The sequence below is a fragment of the Mustelus asterias genome, chromosome 5 (assembly GCF_964213995.1).
Source record: "Mustelus asterias chromosome 5, sMusAst1.hap1.1, whole genome shotgun sequence".
Lineage (NCBI taxonomy): Eukaryota > Metazoa > Chordata > Chondrichthyes > Carcharhiniformes > Triakidae > Mustelus > Mustelus asterias.
In genome coordinates this window covers 53,349,333-53,358,823 of record NC_135805.1, presented here as the reverse complement: position 1 = coordinate 53,358,823, position 9,491 = coordinate 53,349,333, and positions in this window count along the sequence as shown.

Genomic DNA, 9,491 nt, shown 5'->3' with positions numbered 1-9,491 from the left:
CCACCTTTTCCACCTGTGCTGCAACTTTTAAGGATCTGCGGACCTGTACTCCCAGATCTCTCTGTGTGTCTATGCTCCTGATGGTTCTGCCATTTACTTTATAGCTCCCACCCGAATTGGATCTACCAAAATGCGTCACCTCGCATTTGTCTGGCTTAAATTTCATCTGCCATTTCTCCACCCAATTTTCCAGCCTATCTATATCCTGCTGTATTCTCTGACAATCTTTATCACTATCTGCAACTTCAGCAATCTTAGTATCATCCATAAACTTGCTAATAAGACCAGATACGTTTCTTCCAAATCATTTATATATATTACAAACAACAGAGGTCCCAGCACTGATCCCTGTGGAACACCACTATTTACAGACCTCCATTCAGCAAAACACCCTTCCACCGTACCGTCTGTATTTTATGGCCAAGCCAGTTCTGAATCCATCAAGCTAGTTCACACTTGATTGTATGTGTGATTTAACCTTTTGCACCAGCCTACCACGAGGGACCTTGTCAAATGCTTTACTAAAGTTTATGTGGACAACATCCGCAGCCCTTCCCTCATCGATAATTCTTGTTACCTCCTCAAAAAATTCAATGAAATTCGTGAGACATGACCTCTCTTGTACAAAACCATGTTGTCTGTCGCTAATAAGACCATTCAGTTCCAAACGTGCAGCAATCCTATTCCTAAGAATCTTCTCCAACAATTTCACTATCACTGATGTCAAGCTCACCTATAATTACCAGGTTATCCTTGCTATCCTTCTTAAATAACGGGACAACATTGGCTATTCTCCAATCCTCTGGGACCTCACCTGTGGCCAACGAGGAAACAAAGATTTCTGTTAGAGGCCCGGCAATTTCCTCTCTTGTCTCCCTCAGTAATCTGGGATAGATGCCATCTGGCCTTGGGGATTTGTCTACCTTGATGCTTTTTAATACACCGAACACCTCCTCCCTTTTAATGGTGACTTGCTCTAGCAGGTTTACATATCTCTCCAAGACACCATCAATCAACGTTCCCTCTCCTTTGTGGACACCGATGCAAGGTACTCAGAATCACAGAACACTACAGTGCAGAAGAGGCCCTTCGGCCCATCAAGTCTACACTGGCATATGAAAGGCCCTGACTTGCCCACCTAATCCCACTTGCCAGCACTTGGTCCATAGCCTTGAATGCTATGGTGTGCCAATTTCTCATCCAGGTACTTTTTAAAGGATGTGAGGTATTCTGCCTCCACCACCCTCCCTGGCAGTGCATTCCAGACCATCACCACCCTCTGTGTAAAAAGTTTTTCCTCAAATCCCCCCTAAACCTCCCACCCCTCACTTTTAACTTGTGTCTCCTCGTTGTTCACCCTTCAACTAAGGGGAACAGCTGCTCCCTATCCACCCTGTCCATGCCCCTCATGAAGGACCTCATCCACTTTCTTTGGTTCTACGCGTAATTTCCCTTTTATTTTAGTTTTAAAACTAGATTTTAATTTCCCCAGTATTGACTGGGCCATCTAGAGTGCAAAGGGCCTGGATGTGGTCAAATTTGTTAATTGTGTCCAAGAAAATTTCCTGAATCAGTATCTAGAGGCCCCTACTCGGAAGGGTGCAACTCTGAACCTCCTCTTAGGAAATGATGTAGGGCAAGTTACTGAAGTATTAGTTGGGGAGCACTTAGAGTCATAGAGGTTTACAGCATGGAAACAGGCCCTTCGGCCCAACTGTCCATGCCACCCTTTTTTTTTAAAACCCCTAAACTAATCCCAATTGCCCGCATTTGGCCCATATCCCTCTATACCCATCGTATCTATGTAACTATCTAAATGCTTTTTAAAAGATATAATTGTACCCGCCTCTACTACTACCTCTGGCAGCTTGTTCCAGACACTCACCACCCTCTGTGTGAAAAAATTGCCCCTCTGGACACTTTTGTATCTCTCTCCTCTCACCTTAAACCTATGCCCTCTAGTTTTAGACTCCCCTACCTTTGGGAAAAGATATTGACTATCTACCTTGTCTATGCCCCTCATTATTTTATAGACCTCTATAAGGTCACCCCTCAGCCTCCTACGCTCCAGAGAAAAAAGTCCCAGTCTATTCAGCTTCTCCTTATAACTCAATCCATCAAGTCCCGGTAGCATCCTAGTAAATCTTTTCTGCACTCTTTCTAGTTTAATAATATCCTTTCTATAATAGGGTGACCAGAATTGCACACAGTATTCCAAGTGTGGCACTTTGCATCCAGTGACCATAACACTATTAGTTTTAATAGTTATGGAAAAAGGTAGGGTGGATCCACAGGTTATGGTCCTAAACTGGCGCCCTAGGTCCTCTTAAAGATCAGCATGGCCATCTGTGTGGAGCCACAGGAGATGGGTAAGATTTTTAATGAATATTTCTACTCAGTGTTTACTGCAGAGAACATCATGTCTGCTAAAGAAATAAAGGAAACAAGTGGTGATGTCTTGGGTCATATATATCTTACTAGGGAGGAGGTATCTGCAGCCTTAAAGCACATTAAGGTGGGTAAACCCCTGGCCTGATCATGTGCATCCTTGGATCTTGTGGGAGACTAGGGAAGAAATTGCAGAGGCCCTTGCAGAGATACTTGCTTCATTGCTTTTCACTGGCGAAGTTCCAGAAGAATGAAGGGTGGCTAATGTTGTTCCGTTGTTTAAGAAGGGTAGCGAAGACAAGCCAGGGAATTACACGCTGGTGAGCCTGATATCAGTGGTGGCTATGTTACTGGAAGGGATTCTGAGGGACAGGATCTACCAACATTTGGATAGTCAAGGTCCGATTAGGAATGGTCAGCATGGCTTTGTGCATGGGAAGTCATGTTTGATTAATCTTTTAGAGTTTTTCAAAAGAGGTAACCAAGAGGATGGGCGAGGGTAGGGCAGTAGATGTTGTTTACATGGACTTTAGCAAGGCCTTTGACAAGGTCCTGCATGGCAGGCTAGTCTGAAAGGTAGGTTGCATGGCATCCAGACAGAGCTAGCTTATATTGATTCAAAATTGGCTTGGTTATAGGAAGCAGATGGTAGAAGTTTGTTTCTCAGACTGGAGGCATGTGACTAGCGGTGTGTCTCAGGGGTTGGTGTTGGGACCATTGTTATTCGTTATTTATATAAGTGATTTGGATGTGAATGTACAAGGCTAGTACATGGTTCGTAAATTTGCAAATGATACTAAATTAGGAGATTTTGTTGATAGTGAAGAAGGTTATCAAAAATTACAGGGGGATCTTGATTAGTTAGGGAAGTGGGCCGAGGATGGCAAATGGATTTCAATACAGATAAGTGTGAGATGTTGCATTTTGGAAAGTCAAACCAGGGTAGGACTTATACAGTGAATGGTAGGGCCCTGGGGAGTGTTGAGGAACAGAGGGACCTAGGAGTACAAGTATATATTTCGCTGAAAGCAGCATCACAGGAAGACATAGTGGTGAAGAAGGTGTTTAGCATACTGACCTTCAACAGTCAGGGCACTGAGTATAGGAGTTGGGACATTGTATAAGTCGTTGGTGAGGCCGTACTTGGAGTATTGTGTACAATTTTGGTCGCCCTGTTATAGGAAAGACATTGATAAACTGGAAAGAGTGCAAAGAAGATTAATGAGGATGTTGCCAGGATTAATGTTATCATATATATAAATGATTTGGAGGAAAATGTAGGTGGTCTAATTGGTAAATTTGCAGATGATACAAAAATTGGGGGAGTAGTGGATAGTGAGGAGGATTGTCAGAGGGTGCAGCAGGATATAAATCGGCTAGAGACCTGGGCCAAATGGTGGCAGATGGAATTTAACCCAGACAAATGTGAGGTGATGCGATTTGGAAGGTCTACTGCAGAAGGAAAGCATACAGTAAATGGTAGAGACCTTAGAAATATTAGCATACAGAGGGATCTCGGCATGCAGATCCTCAGTTCCCTGAAAGAGGCAACTCAGGTGGAGAAGGTGGTCAAGAAGGCATATTGGATGCTGGCCTTCATCAGTGAGGGCTTGGAGTATAGGAATTGGTAATCATGTTGCAGTTGTATAAGACTTTGGTTAGGCCACATTTGGAGTATTGTGTACAATTCTGGTCGCCACACCACCGGAAGGATGTTGATGCATTGGGAAAGGTGCAGAAGAGATTTACCAGAGTGTTGCCTGGATATGGACTATGAAGAAAGGTTGAACAAACTTGGATTGTTTTCATTGGAATTTCAGAGGATGAGGGGGGACCAGACAGAGGTTTACAAGATTATGACAAGCTTGGATAGAGAGAATAGTCAGTCTTTTTTGCAGGATCGAAGGGTCAATTACTCGGGGGCATAGATTAAAAGTGAGAGGGGGAAAGTTTAAAAGAGATGTAAGGGGCAAGTTTTTCACACAGAGGGTGGTGAATACCTGGAACACGCTGCCAGAGGACGTGGTGGAAGCAAATTCTATAACAACGTTCAAGAGGCATCAATTAGATGCATGAATAGGCAGGGAACAGAGGGATATGGACCATGTAGAGGCAAGAAAATATTAGAGAGGCATCTGTGTCGGCACAGACTTGATGGGCCGAAGGGCCTGTTCCTGTGTGTACTATTCTTTGTTCTTTGTACTAGTGGGCCTGAGTTATAGAGAGCAATTGGCCAGGGTAGGGCATTATTCCTTGGAATGTAAGAGAATGAAGGGTGACCATATTGAAGTGTATAAAATCATGAGGGGCATAGATAGAATGAATACACATTGTCTTTTTCCCAGGGTAGGGGAATTGAAAACTAGAGGACATAGGGTTAAAATGAGAGAAGAAAGATTTAAAAGTGGCCTGAGGGGCAACTTCTTCATACGAAGGGTGGTATATGGAATGAGCTGCCAGAGAAAGACGTTGAAGCAGGTTCAATATCAACATTTAAAAAGCATTTGGATAAGTACATGGATGGGAAAGTATTAGAGGGATATGGGCAAAACGTGGGCAATTGGGACAAGCTGGGAGAGCACCATGGTCAGCATAGACCGGTTGGGCCGAGGGGTCTGTTTCCGTGCTGTATTGCTCGATGACTCAAAGTCTTCCTCTCGTATTGCGGACATCTTTGATTCTTTGGTCGTACAGTATTTTCTAGTTTCAACTCCTCCACTACTGGGTAAGTTCTGAAACTCCCCATGTAATCAAAAAAATGGTTGCATATAAGGTCAGAACACATGTGCTTTTAATAAATAATTTATTGTATTTTCGAGCACCTCTGATAGATCTCCAAGGCAACAGATTGCCTTTTGCATTTGTTTTTTTAAATTCATTTGTGGGACATGGGCGTCGCTGGCTGGCCAGCGTTTATTGCCCATCCCTAGTTGTCCTTCAGAAGGTGATGGTGAGCTGCCTTCTTGAATCGCTGCAGTCCATGTTCTGTGGGTTGACCCACAATGCCGTTAGGGAGGGAATTCCAGGATTTTGACCCAGTGACTGCGAAGGAACGGCGATATATTTCCCAGTCAGGATGGTGAGTGGCTTGGAGGGGAACTTGTAGGTGGTGGTGTTCCCAATTATCTGCTGCCCTTGTCCTTCTAGATGGAAGTGGTCGTGGGTTTGGAAGGTGCTGTTTAAGGATCTTTCGTGAATTGCTGCAGTGCATCTTGTAGACAGTACACACTGCTGCTACTGAGCGTTGGTGATGGAGGGATTGAATGTTTGTAGATGTGGTGCCAATCAAGCGGGCTGCTTTGTCCTGGATGGTGTCAAGCTTCTTGAGTGTTGTTGGAGCTGCACCCATCCAGGCAAGTGGGGAGTATTCCATCACACTCCTGACTTGTGCCTTGTAGATGGTGGAGAGGCTTTGGGGAGTCAGGAGGTGAGTATTCCTAGCCTCTGACCTGCTCTTGCAGCCACTGTGTTTATATGGTGAGTCCAGTTGAGTTTCTGGTCAATGGTAACCCCAAGGATGTTGACAATGGAGGATCCAGTGATGGTTACACCATTGAATGTGAAAGGGCGATGGTTAGAGTGTCTCTTATTGGTGATGGTCATTGTCTGGCATTAGTGTGGCGCGAATATCACTTGCCACTTCTCAGCCCAAGCATGGATATTGTCCAGATCTTCTTGCATTTGAACATGGACTGCTTCAGTATCTGAGGAATTGCAAATGATGCTGAACATTGTGCATTTATCGGCGAGCATCTCCACTTCTGACATTATGATGGAGAGAAGGTCATTGATGAAGCAGCTGAAGATTGTTGGACCTAGGACACTAACCTGAGGGACTCTTGCAGAGATGTCCTGGAGCTGAGATGACTGACCTTCCACAACCATAACCATCTTCCTATGTGCCAGGTATGACTTCAACAAGCAGAGAGTTTGCTCCCTGATACCCATTGATTCCAGTTTTGCTAGTGTTCCTCGAATGTAGCCTTGATGTCAAGGACAGTCACTCTCGCCTCACCCCTAGAATTCAGCTCTTTTGTCCATGTTTGAACCAAGGCTGTAATGAGGTCAGGAGCTGAGTGACCCTGGCGAAACCTAAACTGGACGTCACTGAGCAGGTTATTGCTGAGCAGGTGCTGCTTGATAGCACTGTTGATGACCCTTTACATCACTTTACTGATGATCGAGAGAAGACTAATTGGGTGGTAATTGGTCGGGTTGGATTTGTCCTGCTTTTTGTGTACAGGACATACGTGGGCAATTTTCCACATTGGTGGGTAGATGCCAGTGTTGTAACTGTACTGGAAGAGCTTGGCTAGGGGATTGGCAAGTTCTGGAGCACAAGTCATCAATACTATTACCGGAATGTTATCAGGGCCCATTGCCTTTGCAGTATCCAGTGCCTCCAACCGTTTCCTAATATCACGTGGAGTGAATTGATTTGGCTGGAGACTGGCATCTGAGATGCTGGGGACCACTGGAGGAGGCCAAGATGGATCATCCACTCGGTACTTCTGGCTGAAGATTGCTGTGAATACTTCAGCCTTATCTTTTGCACTGATGTGCTGGGCTCCTCCGTCATTGAGGATGGGGATATTTGTGGAGCCTCCTCCTCCAGTGAGTTGTTTAATTGTCCATCACCATTCACAACTGAGTGTGGAAGGACTGCAGAGCTTAGATCTGATCCATTGGTTGTGGGATCGCTTATCTCTGTCTTTCACTTGCCGTTTTTGCCATTTGGCATGCAAGTAATCCTGTTCTGTAGCTACACCAGGTTGACAGCTCATTTTTAGGTATGCCTGGTGCTGTTCTAGGCATGCCCTCCTGCACTCTCCATTGAACCAGGGTTGATCCCCTGGCTTGATTCCAAGATTCCAAGATGGAATCTTGCCGGAGCGAGGCGATTTCTTGCAAGCTGTGCCCAGCATACTTTCTAATTCTATCTTTTACTCTCATTCTATGCTTCTAAAACTTCATTCTTTCTCTTTTATGACTGTAACGCTACATTCTGCACTCTCTCGTTTCCTTCTCTATGAATGGTATGTTTTGTCTGTATAGCGTGCAAGGAACAATACTTTTCACTGTATGTTAATCCATGTGACAATAATAAATCAAATCAAATCAAATTGATGGTCATGGTTGAGTGGGGGATATGCTGGGCCGTGAGATTGTAGATTGTGCTGTTGATGGCACACAGCGCCTCATGGATGTCCAGTCCTGAGTTGCTAGATCGGTTTGATGTCTGTCCCATTTAGCACGGTGATGGTGCCACACAACACGATGGAGGTTATTCTCAATGTGAAGGTGGGACTTTGTCTCCACAAGGACTGTGCGGTGGTCACTCTTACTGATACTGTCATGGACTGATGCACCTGCAGCCGGCAGATTGATAAGGATGAGGTCAAGTATGTTATTTCCTCTTGTTGGTTCCTTTACCCCTGCTGCAGACCCAGTCTAGCAGTTAAATCCTTTAGTCCCGACCAGCTCGATCAGTAGCGCTGCTGCCGAGCCACTCTTGGTGGTGGACATTGAAATGCCCCATCCAGAGTATATCTTGCGCCCTTGCCACCCTCAGTGCTTCCTCCAAGTGTTGTTCAACATGGAGGAATATTGATTCACCAGCCGAAAGAGGGCGGCATGTGGTAACCAGTAAGAGGTTTCCTTGCCCATGTTTAACCTGAAGCCATGAGACATCATGGGGTCCAGAGTCAATGTTAAGGACTCCCAGGGAAACTCACTCCTGACAGATAACACCCCAGACACTGGTGGGACAGGACATATCCAGGGATGGTAATGGTGGTGTCTGGGGTGTTATCTTTGAGGTATGATTCAGTGAGAATGACTATGTCAGGCTGTTGCCTGACTAGTCTATGAGACAGCTCTCCCAATTTTGGCACAAGCCCCCAGATGTTAGTAAGGAGGACTTTGCAGGGTCGACAGGTCTGTTTGTTTTTTTGCCGTTGTCTTTTCCGGTGCCTCGGTCGATGCCAGGTGGTCCGTCTGGTTTAATTTCTTTGTTGAGACTCTGTAGCAATTGTTACAACTGAGTGGCTTGCTAGGCCATTTCAGAGGGCAGTTGAGAATCAACCACATTGCTGTGGCTCTGGAGTCACATGTAGGCCAGACCAGGTAAGGACGGCAGATTTTCTTCCCTAAAGGACATTAGTGAACCAGATGGGTTTTTCCCAACAATTGACAATGGTTTCATGGTCATCAGTAGACTCTTAATTCCAGATATTTTTTATTGAATTCAAATTCCACCAGCTGTCATGGCGGGATTCAAATCCAGGTCCCCAAAACATTATCTGGGTTTCTGGATTAATAGTCCAGCGATAATACCACTAGGCCATCGCCTCCCCATGTTTTGTTCTGATGGCCTGCAATGGTAGAGATAACATCCAAAACAAAAACAGAAAATGCTGGAAATACTCAGCATCTGTCAGGAGAGAAACGCAGGGTGGAATCTATAGTAGAAGATATTCAAAAGTACCTTGACAGCATGTTCTTATAGAATACCTACAGTGCAGAAGGAGGCCATTCAGCTCATCGGGTCCACACCGACAACAATCCCACCCTGACCCCATCCCCATAATCCCACACATTTACCCCATCAATCCCCCTGACACCAAGGAGCAATCTAGCATGGCCAATCAACCTAACCCACACATCTTTGGACTGTGGGAGGAAACCGGAGCACCCGGAAGAAACCCACGCAGACATGGGGAGAACGTGCAAACTCCACACAGACAGTGACCCAAGCCAGGAATTGAACCTGGCAGCAGAGCTAACCACTGTGCCACCGTGCTGCCTGAATATCTGGTCCTGAGAACAATGTGAGTGGTGGGCCCCTCTTAATATTTTAACATGACCTTCTGGTGAATGACAAGCAAATATGTTGAATGGATGTGTATGGTACAAGTTTGTAAATGACTACCAAATCTACCAGTGTGGCTACTTGACGGTGACAGTTCAGAGGCCCCCCAGTGCAGACATGGGTCACCTGCATCTGTACCGTTCTCAGAATGGGGCATCACATGGACCATGCTGGAAGTTGCTGGAGATGCTGCATCTCACTGAGAGGGCCTGCGACTGCTCCAGCTCCATCA